General features: G+C 31.8%; 1 protein-coding gene across 3 annotated transcripts in view; it reads left to right on the top strand.

Annotated features, from left to right (window-relative positions):
- The window catches only part of EMB (embigin), a 138978-nt gene that overhangs the window by 41370 nt on the left and 82868 nt on the right, over positions 1-14740 (top strand). Inside the window, exon 2 of one of the 3 annotated variants that reach the window (XM_051990601.1) lies at positions 6288-6332. The exons of the other annotated variants lie outside the window; for them this stretch is intronic. The gene's annotated coding sequence lies outside the window, so the exon portion shown is untranslated. The remainder of the gene's footprint in view (positions 1-6287; positions 6333-14740) is intronic. 3 annotated transcript variants of the gene reach the window in all.

The following is a 14740-nucleotide window of genomic DNA, read 5'->3' as shown; positions in this document are numbered from 1 at the left end:
ATAGTCAACCTCAACATCAGGAAGATGTTTTTGCTAGTTTATTTTAAGATAGGTTTGAAGCTGATTTGACAAAACAGAATACTATTGAGTAAGAGAAAACCTGGTTGGGCTTGTTTGATTCAGAGAGGCGCCATAAGTTTTTTCATTAGGATTTCCCTATGCAGATGAAATGACAAATTCTAATTTAAAAAATGTGGAAAAATTGAGGTTTCAAAATCATGAAAGGCAAAGTAAAGAGGATCAAGGAGAACAATGAATATGGTCACAATGAAGTCATCAATGACTTTGTACAGAACAATTGCTGTAAAAGAGAAGAATTAGATTTTAGTCAAGGAATGAATGGAATTAAGGATGTGGAGCTAGTTTTTTATAGACTATGTCCTAACATTGGTTGAGAAGAAAAGAACAGACTACTAGAGGATAGCAGAATAAAAAGAGCTTTTTATTTTATTTTAGAATCATGGTTGTTAGGAATTAACTAATATTTTAGTGATGATTAATACCTCATTATGTTTTAAGGATTTGAAAGTGGGATACAGCAATGAACACCTATTTTTTCTTTCTATCAAACTCAGACAAAAGAAAAGATCTTGGAAACCAAGGCAGGGACTTTTCATATAAAGGAACTGAGGAGATAGATTTTTGTAATAATAAGACTGGACCTTTTTATTTCAAAACTAACCTCTTTTAGGATGGTTTTGCAAGTGATTTTTTTGGCATGAGACTTAAAATGTTGAGGATGTAGTTTTTCTCTACATCCTGAGAAAAAAAATTGAGTAACAGGTAACAGCATAGGCAATGGAAAATAAAAAAGAAAATAATAATACATTATTTGACTAGATCAGAAATATTTAGGATATAGGGAGGGCATTCACTGGTCTTTTTTAAACTGTCTTTTGGTTTGTATTCATTCTTTTGGTTTGTATTCATTTTCCCCCACATACAGCTGGCTCACTTTCAGATGCAATCATGCTATAAGTATGTAAGGATCAGTAGTATTTTTTTGCAGATAAGCAGTTTTATTGCTCAAAAGGTGAGAAAGTGACTTTTGTGTAAAGAAAAAGGTTCGATCAACTGCTAAAGAATCCAAAATAATGTTCCTTTTGTTTGTGAACAATTTTATTGCTGATCAAGCCCAGAAAAGGCACTTTTGTGCACCAAAAGCTGATAAAATCGATGTGTAAGGAAACACAATTTTCCTGATAAAATCTGAAGACAGAGATTGTTTAGAGGACTGGATAAAGAACTGCTCCTGAGATGAATGGGTTTAGAAAACCTAGTTGAGGGCAGGGAAATAAGGAAGATTACAAAGCATTATATTCACTTTCTTAATTTGCAAATAACTTTTTTTTTTCAATTTGAGAGGTTAAAATTCACAAAGAGAAAAATCAATTCAGATATTATGAGAAAATTAAATAAAAGCTATTGATTTTATAACTAAGACAATGTTGAATTTCATTGTTTTAACCTTTTGGATTAATTAGATGTAAAAATTAGATTAGATTATGAGTTCCTTGAGGGCAGGGAATAAAAAAGGCTTTTTGGGTTATGTAAGAAGTCATTAGAAGAGAATAGCCAGCTGTAAAGGAACCAAGTTGTGAAATTAAGTGGAGAAATGTGGTAAATCCAGCAGTAAATCTTATAATTTGATAAGAAAATTTCTGCAGCTGTATTTGGTGTTTCTGAATAAAAAGATAATTGAAATTTTCTTTACTTTATGATGTTACTCTCTACCACTCCATGTATTTTGAGGACAAAACAAAGGAGTAATTCAGACTTTGCAGTTACTTGGCTGTAAGCATAGGTTTGAAGTTGTTTTGAATTGGCATAATATTGTTGAATGAGTGAAGTGAGTTGTTTTATTGCTCAAGCAGCTAATTCAAGTTTTACTGAGAACTCTGTTTTTCTGTAACATAACACTGATTACTAATAAACTGTCAGAATTCTATTGAGTGAAGAGATGTTTGGGCTTGTCTGCATTGTCCAGAATGGCAATATGATGAGCTCTATAATTGTTTGGTTAATTAAAACTCCTTGCTAAAATAATAGTACAATACATTTTCAGCATATTTTAAAGAGTGATTATTGCTTTAAATAATATTTAATATAAAATTATAAATATAAACAAATTTAAATAAAGTTTATTACTGCTTCATCATGCAAAGAGTGAAAGAGTGAACAGATTTGCTAGCTGGAGAGTGATGAGGACTAGAACAAGTAAAAAAAAAAGTAAGTTTATGTGTTATAGGTTGTTCTTGTAAGAAACAAGAACATCATAGCCTACAATCCATGATGATGAGTTGTTTCAAGTTCATGGAATTTTCCAATCATTTGACTTCTTTTTAGGCCTTTGAAAGTTTGTATCTACTTACTGCAATAGACAGTGCATTTGTTGAAGGTTGTGACCCAGATTTAGATGGAATGGTGATATGCTGATTGCTCTTTCATAATTTATATTTAAAATATGTTATGTAATTATTATATTTGTTTTCACCATGTCATTAACAAATATTTTATGTTTAAGTATTGATGGTATTGATATTTGGACTGATTTTATAAAAATGAAAATCATAGTAGTGGAGGGCTCATGATGGTAAGTAGTAGTAATGTATTTCTCTCTCCTTCCCTCACCTCACCACAGAGCAGATAGTTTGATTCATGGACTTATGGTACTGGTGGTTGTTATTTGTCTTTTGTTCAGGAAGAGAACCATGATATCAGGGAAGTGATACCATAATATGCAGGTGAATTAAGTGAGGGATATCTGTGCAAGGTTACCTACCTTACCCTTCCTTTCCAAAGTCATCAGGGTCTAGTAGCCAAATATAGGTCAGATATAGGATTTGGACCTGGATGCAATGGGAAACCCTGGCCTTTTTAAACTAAGGTCTTCCACAGGTCTCAGTACGATTGAAGCTTCAACCCATTCAGTGGTTAAGCTAAATAGCAATTGAGATAAAGAATCTCTTCTTTCACTTAGTAAAAAAAAATCCAAATAAATCAATAAGTCTGGGAGGGGAAGACCCTTGGGGTTTCTGGCTAAAGTAGAAATGATTGCTTTTTACACTTAATCTGAATCTATCAGGATCCAAACAATGACCACATGGGACATGGCCTGAGACCTATTGATTGTCAATCAGAGAGCAGCTAGACACATGATACTGGTATATCTCTTGAGAATGCCAGAATTCCCAGTGTGAAAACAGATTAAATATGTCAGCCAGCTAGAAAATAAGAGTGATAACCATGTCTTTAAGTATATGCTATAATAGGATAATCGATTTGTAGCTGGAAAGGACTTGGAGAACATTTAATTTATTTATTTACTTTTACTTCTCCTCCTTCACCCTCCCTTTCTATAAAGTCATTGACTAGATCAATTGACATCTCTTTACTCTGCCAGGTCAGGGTCATCTATTACTCCATTTCTCTATTTTCTTCCCCACTCTTTTCAGTTCTCATATTGAACTTTGGAGTTGGTAATCCATGATCAAATATCAAATATGCCCAACAGGAAACTAGGAATACTGTTTAAACTTTAATTTCTTCTTATTTTTTAATAGTTGGATTAAAGAAATTTTCTCAAAATTCTATGGGCTTATCAATTTATATAGAATATTTATATTTTTCTTTGAAACACATCTGTTTTACTTACACAATTCTGGAATTTTTTTTTCTAAACTTAAGATACTTTTTATATCTGCTTCTTGCTGCTGTGCCTACTTGATCCAAACTTTCATCTCTTCTTATTTCAGTAATTCTTTCTTTTTCCTACTCTCTTGTCTATTTATTTATCATCCTTCACACTGTTTGCAAAGAAATCTGGAACACAGCATAGTATAAGTAAACAAAGCATTGCATTTGTAGAAAGAAGACCTGGATTCAGCTTCTGGCTTTCTCATTTCCAAGTCGCATAACCTTCAGCATCCTATCACATACTGCTCTTGTACTACTTCCCTCAACACATAAACACAAAGTTATAGATATACATGCATACACACTCTCTTCTCTTCAGCTCATTTCAAGTTGACAAGCTAAGTATCTACTCTGTGCTAGGTGTCTAGGACATAGAGAAAAATGAAATATTACTCCCCCTCAAGGGACTTATGATCTACTTATAGAAGGAAAACTACATAATTAAAAAATTAAAGTTTAAAAGAAAAAGGATAATACAAATAAATTACTTCTCTTCTCTATAAAATGAGGTTGTTGGGTTAGGTGGCCTCTACAATTGCTTCCAGCTCTAAAAGCTATGATTTAGCTTCTATTTATATATTCTTATATGTGTAAATGTAATCCCAAATGCACCATTAGACTATAATGTCCTTATAGACAGATTTTATTTTTCCTTTTTTCTTTTTTAAACTTCATTACCTATCCCTATTGCCTTTTAGAAAGGTGCTTAAAAATTCACACTAATTGATTCATTCTTTTATGAATGTACTACTTCATTCATATTATTTCTGTACTCAAAAATCTTTGAAGTACTACTCCAGATTTATTACTCTTATATTAAAAAAAAATCCTAGCATTCAAGTTCTTCTACAATCCTCTCCTCCATCCTGCCCTTCACAACTAATTACTTCTTTGTAATGAACTTAGTATTCCAGCCTACATGTACAACTCTTTATCCCATCTTAATTTCTTTTCCTCTTATCTCCATAACTTTGTTTTGCCACATATCACTATTTAAATAATGAAACACCTTTATCTTTCAGTTTAAATATCTCTTTTCATTCAATCTCCAACTCAAATGATATTAGCTACAGGAAACCTTTGCTTAACTTTCCTTTCCTTTCCTTTCCTTTCCTTTTTTACATTCCTTCCACACTCAATTTGATTCCATTCCATTCACTTTGGCAAACAGTTGTCAGATGCCTACTATGTGCCAGACACTATGGTAGGTGTTAGGGATGCAAAGATAGAAATAAAAAGGTCTCAAAGAGCTTATATCAATTAATAAAACAAAAATATTTAAACTTAAAATGAAGAGAATTTAGGAAAAAAACAAAACTTTTGAACCCAGAATTTAGAACTGAATGAGGCCTTAGTGGTCCGTTAGTCCATATTTAGCCTTTTACGATAAGGAAACTCTGGCTCTGACATTTGAAATGATTTTCTCAGTCAATCAGTAATAAGCAGCAGAACTGGGATTCAACCCAGGGTGCAGTCATTCCAAATGCATTGTTCTATCCATTTTGTCATATGACCTCAGGTTTATCTATACTATTAAGTAGGAATATATATTTCATTCCCTAAAATTTTCATAACATTTTGCTTAGTCTTCTCATATGTACTTTTCACATTGTTTAGAGTTTTGACCTCAGATATACTCGTTAAAATTATTTTTAGCATCAATTATGTCTTAGGAAATTCTATACTCAGCTACAAACCTTTAAAATCAGACAGCTATTGATTTAGTAATCTAATGAGTTGCTTCATAAAAAAGTAATTTAAAGACAGTAAAATAAATGTAGTGTTCTGAAAAATGTAAAAGGTGAGGTAATCTTTTCTGAAGCAGAATGCATGATCCAGAGTATGAGGGTTTTCACTAAAAAATCAAATAAATAACTCAAGCTAATGTTTGCTGAAACTGAGGAAGAAAAAAATTAAGGAAGAGAAACAAAATCAGAAGTTTGAACATTTTGGAATATTTCATCTTAAATTACTTTAGGAACTAGTGAAAACCAGGAAAAATAAAATGTTTTATTTCTCATAATGGTTTACTGTGCAGTACTCAGAGAGGACAGAAATGAATTCCTTCACTATCTAAACCCTTTTAAATGTTGTGATTCCTGGCTCTTGCCTCTATTCCATATACTCAGAAAAAACTTCTCTCCAATGGCTTCTTCACCAAATCTCATGTTTTATCTCCAGCCCCTTCATTTTACAAACTCCTTGAGTTGCCTGGGACTTTTAACATCTGAACCTTTTTTCTAGATATTTTCTCCCTAGAGAATTAGAAACATCACATTTTCTTGGTTTTACTATCTTTCTACATATTTCTCTTTTATCCGTACTGATCTTTTACTCACTTACAAACATAGGTTTTCAATAAGGATCAGAAAAGCTGGTTCACCTGTGGTTTCCCATATACAACATTCCATCTCCTGTCTTGATATCTTTAGAGCCAGTAATTCTCTCTTGTATGTCCTTTCTTAGAATCCATTTGGGATTTACTTTGTCTCCTTCTACAGAGGGCTTTTTGGAGACTTCTTAAGTTATTAATGTTCCCTCCCCTCTCCTCAATTTTCTTTATATGTTTTTGTATTTTCTTCACTTTGTAGATGTTTCTGATCAATAAAACCTAAATTCCATGAAGAGAAGATAAGGTTTGTTTCATTTTTATTTATCTAATAATGGTTCAATGCTGAGTACAATGAGTGTTCCAAAAAATAATTATCAGAATAATCTGAATCAAAGGATTCATCTTTCATCTGCTTTTAAAAAAAAATACTTCTTTCTGAAGAGGCCTTATTCACTCTTTTCACCTATGCCTTCTATGCAGATGATTGCCAAATCTCACTGTGCACAGGACATTTTCCACTGTCATCCTAAGTTCAGCATGACCCAAAAGAAGGTTATTATTTTCCCCACAAATTTGCCTTTTCTCTTTTTGATAACAGGTTTCTTTTGGCTTAAACTCTATTTCACAAAATCACAGTATCTTGGATTGGAATGACCTTTTAAAATCGTTTCATCCAACTTGTATCTAAAACAGGATTTCTGGTACAATATATCTAGAAATATTCAATTAAGTTTTGCTTAAAAATCTCTAGGGAATAAGAATCTGCTTCCTCCCTGGATAGCCCATTCTACTTGAAATTTATAGGAAATTTTGTTTTCTCAGTCTTAAATTTGCCTCATTTCAATTTCTACCCATTATATCTAGTTCTATATATCAGGATATGTCATGATAGCTATCATGTCCCTATAGGTCTTCTTCCCTCTGGAAAATTGGCTTCAATTTATTTAATTCTTATGCACTGTCTCCAAGGTCTTCACTATCTGGTTTACCATGCTTTGCATGCTCACCAGTTTATCAGTGTCCTTTCTAAAATGTTGTGCCCAGAAGTGAAGGCAATACTCTAGAAGTGATATGAACAGAGCAGAATATCATGAGACCTTAATTCTGAAAATTATGTTTCTTAAAGCTGCATAAAATTGTGTTAAATTTTTTGGCTGTCATGTCCATAGACATGCATATGTATATAAATGTTGTGTGGGTGTGTATATTCGTACACAGACATATATAGGCACATATATATATATGTATATATATGTAATATACATACATATGTATATATGTCAGTATGTATGCACATACATATATACTTTTATAGGAAAGAGATGACAATTCTTCTTGGAAACCAGTTCCTTTCAAGGATCAATTCAAATGCCACCTTTTTCCTTCAAGAGACTTTTTTCTGATCCAAATCATTGTTTTTATTTCAAATATGTTCTATGTTTGATATGCATTAAATGTTATATTACTTTTAGAGAATGTAAGCTCCTTGATGTTAGAGACTGTCTTTTAAAAATGTAATTAATTAATTTTGGAGGGCAATTGGGGTTAAATGACTTGCCTAGGATCACACAGCTAGTAAGTTCCTGAAATCAAATTTGAACTCAGGTGCTTCAGATGCCGATGCTCAATTCACTGGTCCTAGCTGCTCCTATGCATCTTTTTTTTTTTTTTTTTTTTTTTTTTTAAATTCACAGCACATAGCACAATATCTGTCCCAGTGTAGGAGTTGACATTTTAAAAATTAATTGATAGTTTTGTAATTTCATCTTAATAGACTTAGTCTAATTTTTTTTAGTCCCTTAAGAATCTTTTGGCTCTTGACTCTTATCATTCAGTGTTAGTTGACTCTCTCCACCTTGGGTCAACTGTTAATTTCATAATCATATCATCTATGCTTTTATTAAACTCATAAGAAAAATTAAATCTAATAATTTGAGCAAATTTTAAAAAACTTTTTTCATTGTTTATTTGGAAACTACTAAACTTGGACTTTTAAAAAAAATATATACAATTGAAAAGGAAATAAATATAATTAAACTCCTACATTTTCCATATATTGTGACTGAATTTCCTCATGAATGTATCTTCTTAATAAGCAATATTTCTTTGTATCATCTTTCTTTTACATTTTCTGCTCCTTTTCTACAATGTATGCCCTTCCAGATTCATATTTTTATAATAGGTTTAATGTAAAGAAGTCCCAGGGATAGTTATGCATTCAAATTTGCTTTATTACATGAGGATTTCTAGTACATTTTGCTGGTTACTCATACTTGGTGCGTTTACATATGGACATTTGGGCCCATGAATCTTATTACTTGTCTTCTTTTTTGGATTTTATTTTCTGTGGATTTGGGGTTAATTCTAATTGTGATTCTTCTTACATTATAGCTACTCTCAATTGTATCTTAGCGGATATATTTTATTTTCTCCATCTTTATTTCTTTCTGACCCTTATTACAGTTATACATATATACATATACAGATAGTATAAGGAATACATCTATATATTTATATTTTAAGCAACAATGAAGAAAACAAAAATGAACGTAAAGAATCAGACACCAAGCCACATACTATATTGTCAACACTTCAGATAACTTCACAATCTGGATATTTAAGTATGTGGTCATGTTATGCTCAGCGATTTTCCCCAATTCCCCCAATACCTCTTGAATAGAATTCAGTTTCCTTTGACTGTTTTTCAGGGTTCTTCATAATCTAAAACCATGGCATATTTTCAGCAGAAGCTCATAGTCCATCCATCCCTACTTGCATCATATGAAGTAAATTAATCTTGATCTCCAAAATGCATACGTATATTTTTGTCTCTATGCCTTTGCTTTTTAATCTCCATGCCTTAAATGATTATTTTTTTTTCATTTACTCTTACCTATTCTTTAAAGCAGATACCCCTACCTATTGTGGCCTTTTTACTCAGACATTTTTATACTCACCATGGAGCAAAATGAAATATATTTTGCTTATATGAATTTTTCTGCCATACAAGTATCAAATTGTATATTTTCTGAAGGTAAAGACCATGGCCTATTGAAACTTAATATTTCCTTTTAGTAGAGAACATATGCAAATTGGTAGTTCAAACTCAGTGATATGATAATACACTGTGCATTATACTTTTACAATTTAGATCTACACAATTCAATAAATATTTATTAGTTTCTTACTGTATAGAAAGTTTTATGCACAGGAGGAAGAGATATTGTTTCAATATGCCATAACTAAATTTTCTGATTTTATATATTACATATATATTTAAGGCTGAAAATTTTTTGTCTCCAAGTCACTGAATGTTTTATTGATACTTAAGATCCTGTTATTTCCCAGTCCTTCTATTACCAATACATATTCAATTGAATCATCTCTTTTTCACAAAAAAACACACCATATATCAAAGAACTTGATGGTATCAGTCATGTCATAGTATATATCTGATTTGTGAACTTATAGTTCACCAGCTTACTACTGTGAGAAACAAAGCATGTTTCACAATGGGTAGGGTCTGGAATTCAGGGTCTTCATTATATCATATGCTTTTCTCCATCTTCATTTCTTTCTGACCCTTGCTACATTTATTGAATATATAATATATTATTATATGTAATATATTATATGTATATACATATGCATATATGTATATAATAAGAATACATTTGTATTCTGATGTTTTAAGTCCAATGAAGAAATAAAAATGAATCTAAGGAATCAGACACCAAGCCATATACAATATTGCCAACATTTCAGATAGCTTCACAATCTGGATATTCAGGTATATGGTCATGTTATGTTTATACTCAGCGATTTCCCCAATTCCTCAAATACAATTCATTCCCCTTTGACTATCTTTTAAGGTACTTCACAATATAAGACTATAGTATATTTTTAGCAGTAGTTCATAGTCCACCACCATTATATCAACAAAAAGATAAAAGAGTCAGTCATTAATCCACTGTGTATGTCAGAGATCCCCAGTATTTTTCATAAGAAGTATTTGTGTATGTAAGAGAACCCTAATTTTTTCTTAAGAAGTATTTGCTTCATGTAGTCACCTGATCCAAGGGATATTTAATTATTAAACATCACTTCTGAGCATAGGGTGCTAAGGAACTCTCTTCTTTCTCTTTCCCCTTTCTGTTCTTAACTATAGGCCTAATGAAAACAAAATAGCTATAACTATGTTTACTAGTCCTTGACCTTTTAGATCTCATTGACTCATTATAAAAATTGTAATAGTGCTGAATAAGGAGAGTAAAAGCAATTAGCAACAGTGATAGTAAAGATTATGGCCGCAGCAGGGCCAACTCCACTAATGCATTAGATTCAAACTGAAGAACCTTCCCTGAAAATGATCTATCTGGTGAATAAATGTTTGTTGAATTTTACTAGCTTGTTTTCCTCTCACTCACGTCTGAGATTTTGGGAACTTGTAAATCTGACTCATTTCTAGCTCTGATTTAAGTTTGGGCTTATATTTTGTACAATAAAGTAATATTCCAGAGAGAAAATAAATATCTGCTTCTCATTTCTTTGTACCCTTAATATCACAATGGGGGGAAGAAGATGATGTGTATGCTGACAATAAAGTCTTTAAGAATGAAGCTGGGTGTTTCAAAGGGGGTTTGTACTATACAAATGAGATTACACTCATAATAATGACTCATATTAATATAACACTAACATTTGCAAAGTATTTTATATTACCTTGTGGGAGCCTCACAATAACTTTGTGAGACAGGTGCTATAATTATAGAGAAAAATGAAGCTAACTGAAGTATGTTTTCTGATACTAAAGTTTTGGAGTGATGTAGAAGAAAAATAATGCTATCCACCTCCTGCTGGTTTGTGAAGGAGCCAAGTGCAGTGTGTGCATGATAGAGAAAGTGTGGTGGTAGTAGAAGCCATGTTGTAGTTCTTCCTACTAAATTTGCCTTACACTTTAGGAGGGGAAAGGAACAAGTTTTTATTAGGAACCTACTATGTGCCAGACAATGTGCTAAGCTTTATAAAAATATTACTTTGAGCCTCACAATCCTGCTAGGTAGATGCTATTGTTATTATTCCCATTTTCTAGGAGATGTAATAGGGCAGACAGATGGTGATTTACCTAGTGTCACATAGCCGGTAACTGTCTGAGATTGGATTTGAACTCAGGTCATCCTCACTCCATGGCTATTCAATGTTGTATCCATTGTGTTAGCCTGCTAGAGTTACTGATCTATGTGAAAACCTTGAGTTCTTTATTGTATTTTTCTGAGTTTCTCAATATATCAGTCCTTTAATAATACATGTCATACATGCTACTTTATTAATAATTGACTGCTTTTCTTTTCTCTTATCCTTTGAAATCATACCTTGCTATAACCTACTCCCAAATCAGGGGACTTATTTAAATCATTCTTAATTTTTCATAATGTGAATATATTGATTGGTGTATATCAAAGTGAGTTGATTCATTGTATTTCTCTTGTAGGAGATATGAGTCAAAATCTGAAGCTAACATATGTCTAGCCATTATTACCGAGGCCTTAACCAATAGACAAGATAAAGGGAAGACTCTCCCTACCAACATGTGCAAAAAACACCAATTTGCTTTCATATTAGGCTTTTATGACTCACTTTGCTTTTTAAAAACTGTGCCTGAAGTTCATTATAAACCATTTTTTATAACAAGCTTCATTTAGAAAGAGAAATGTAGCATGTAATATTAATTATTTTTGATTGTCAGAACTCCCAAGTATTAACAATAACACTACAGTGTATAAATCCATAGCAGATTCAAAGATCAATATTTAACTGTTAAAACATGAAATGTATAAGTTCCAATACTATTTTTGGCACTTATTAGCTCTGTAACGATGGGTAAGACACAACCTTGCTAGGGTCCATTTTTGTAAAATGATGATAATAATACTTATTTCTTAGAATCACTATGAAGATAAAAGGGGATACAACTATAGAATTTAAAATACTTTGAAGGAAGGACTCTTTTTACTTTGTCTTTATAATATTTTCTAGCATAGCTCTTAAAAATTATGCAAAATTTGTTTAGTTGCACTATTGATAGCATATATTTGTAAATCCTTTTACAATAATATAAAGCTATTATTATTATTATTATGTAATTTATTTATGATTAATTTTGTTTGACCACTTTTCAATTGTGTTTGACCCATCATGACCCCATTTGGGGTTTTCTTGGCAAAGATACTGGAGCAATTTGTTATTTCCTTTTCTAGCTCATTTTACAGATGGGGAAACTGAGGCAAACAGGGTTAGGTGACTTGCCCAGGATCATAGAACTAAGTCACTGTCAAAATTGAACTCAGGAAGATGAGTCTTCCTTACTTCAGACCCAGTACTTTATCCATTGTGCCACTTTGGTAGAATTTGGCTGAATTCAGGGGCTGACGGTTTCATGATGAATACACCAAACATAACTCAGCTAGATCCCAGAAATCTATCCATCTTGATTTTCACCATATAGTAGGACCACAAAGTCATTTATACATCTTCTACAAAGTGCATCTTCACCTCAGAGTCACACAGTTTGTAAGTATTTGAAACCAGATTTAAACCTGAGTCTTTAGCACTCTATCTACTATGCTATATAACTGCCATAAACACACACACACACACACACACACACACACACACACAGAGTTTTCTTTATAACAATTATTATATAGTACATCCTACAAATTTTATGTATATTTTATGTATGTATATTATGTATACATACATACAAATGTATACATACACATATGTATATTATGTGTACAATTTTATGTATAAAACCAAATTTTCTGGTTGTAGAGTCTAGGATTAGTAGAAGTTAAGTGATTGCTCATGTTCCCAAAGATAACAAGTATTGGAGTCAAGACTTAAACACCTATTTCTTTTTTCTTTGCTTTGCTTCTCTGCATTTATATTGCTCCTTCTGCCTCAATTACATGTAAAGACAATTTTTTTAACACTTATTGCTTTTTTTTAAATAAAATTTCGAGTTTCAAATTTTTTCTCTCTTATCCTCTCTAGGATGGTAACCAATTTGATGTAGTTTATATGTGTGTAATCATGTAGAACATATTTCCATATTAGTCGGGTTGTATAAGAAGAAGCAGAACAAAAGGGGGGAAAACTGAAAAAATAAAGAGAAAATAATATGCTTTGATCTGAATCCAGACTTCCTCAGTTCTTTCTCCGTATGAATGTTTATCTCAATGTTTCAAATAAATTCTGGATGATGACTCATCCAGAAGTCAGCAGCAGGTTGTGGAGAAGATTCTTGATCAGGAATGGGTTGAACTAAAAACTTCTAAAATTCCTCCAAACTCTGAAACTGAGACATTGTAATTTTTTAGTTTATCTGAACATATACTGTTATTCATTTAGAAATTTTTTTATTAAAATTGAGGGCTTTAAAAATAATTTAAGCATATTTTTATATCAAAGCTTACCATCTCTTACAGAGTATTAGAATTCAACTTTTCCCTATAAAAGTTCTGCCTCCATGAGATTAAACTAATACAAATGAGAAAGTAAAACTCAAGAATTATAAGGAGAACCAGGCCTTTCAAAAATAAAAGATTCTATCCCTAGTTATTACTTCAGAATAGCCTGACTAAAAGATAATCCAATGGAGCATCTCTTGTACAAATGATCTATTTGTTACTGATGTGATCTTACTGAAACTGCCCACTGGGTGGAGGTGGAGGGACAAATATCATACTTCATTCCCAGACCAAGGCTGTATACTATAGATTCTATAGATCAGAAATTCTGAAGAAGGGTCCTATGAACTTTTGTTTATATATATGTATATATATGTAAAACTGAATATAATTGGTTTACTTTTTAATCTTATGCATTTTTTCCCTGCACTTAAGTGGGCATATAATATAAAAAAGGTGAAGAAAATCTACAGAACAAAGTTGAAGTGACTGCAATTACCTAGTGAATAGGGATGGTAGTAAAAGTAAAAAAGCACAATTCATACAAATTATCCTTTTGTCTATACTATTCATATTTACTGGATAGATTTGTGATATATAGACCATGGGTAACCATATCCATTCTAGTGACTAGTGGAATACATGTACACATTTCTATCTATCTATCTATCTATCTGTATTCAAATATGTAATTAAGTATATATTTATATAGTAACTCAAAATGAGTCCAGTTACTGATCTCTGAAGAATCCAAATGAAATTGGATTTTCTTTAGAGGCAGATTAGCAAAATTTATAAAGTATTTTACATGCATTACCACATTTAATCTTCCATATAACCTTGTGAGACAGGTACTACAGCTCTGGAATATGATTGTATTTCATTTGTCAATCTGTCTTTTTGTCTCTTTTCCCCTTTTTCTCTTTCCCTTTTTCTGTCTCTCTGTTTGTATGTAGATAGTGTCCTGAAATTTTCATACCTTAAAACTGATCTAAGACTTCTGGAACTCCCTCTACATATTTATATCTATATACTCCTATATGTACAGCATACATATACACATATATGTGTGTGTATGTATTTGTGTGTGTATGTATGTAATGTGATATGCATTTATATGATACTCATATACAAACATTTTATATGCATGCACACATTAAAACCTCTTCAGTGTTTTCAGGGATTTTTTTCCATGATATTGGGATCTATATAAATCACTTTAAATTTTCAGAGCTCCCAT

This window comes from Antechinus flavipes, chromosome 1, assembly GCF_016432865.1.
Source record: "Antechinus flavipes isolate AdamAnt ecotype Samford, QLD, Australia chromosome 1, AdamAnt_v2, whole genome shotgun sequence".
Taxonomy (NCBI): domain Eukaryota; kingdom Metazoa; phylum Chordata; class Mammalia; order Dasyuromorphia; family Dasyuridae; genus Antechinus; species Antechinus flavipes.
Note: the sequence above shows the minus strand (reverse complement) of the source record. Positions and strands in the feature narration are given on the sequence as shown.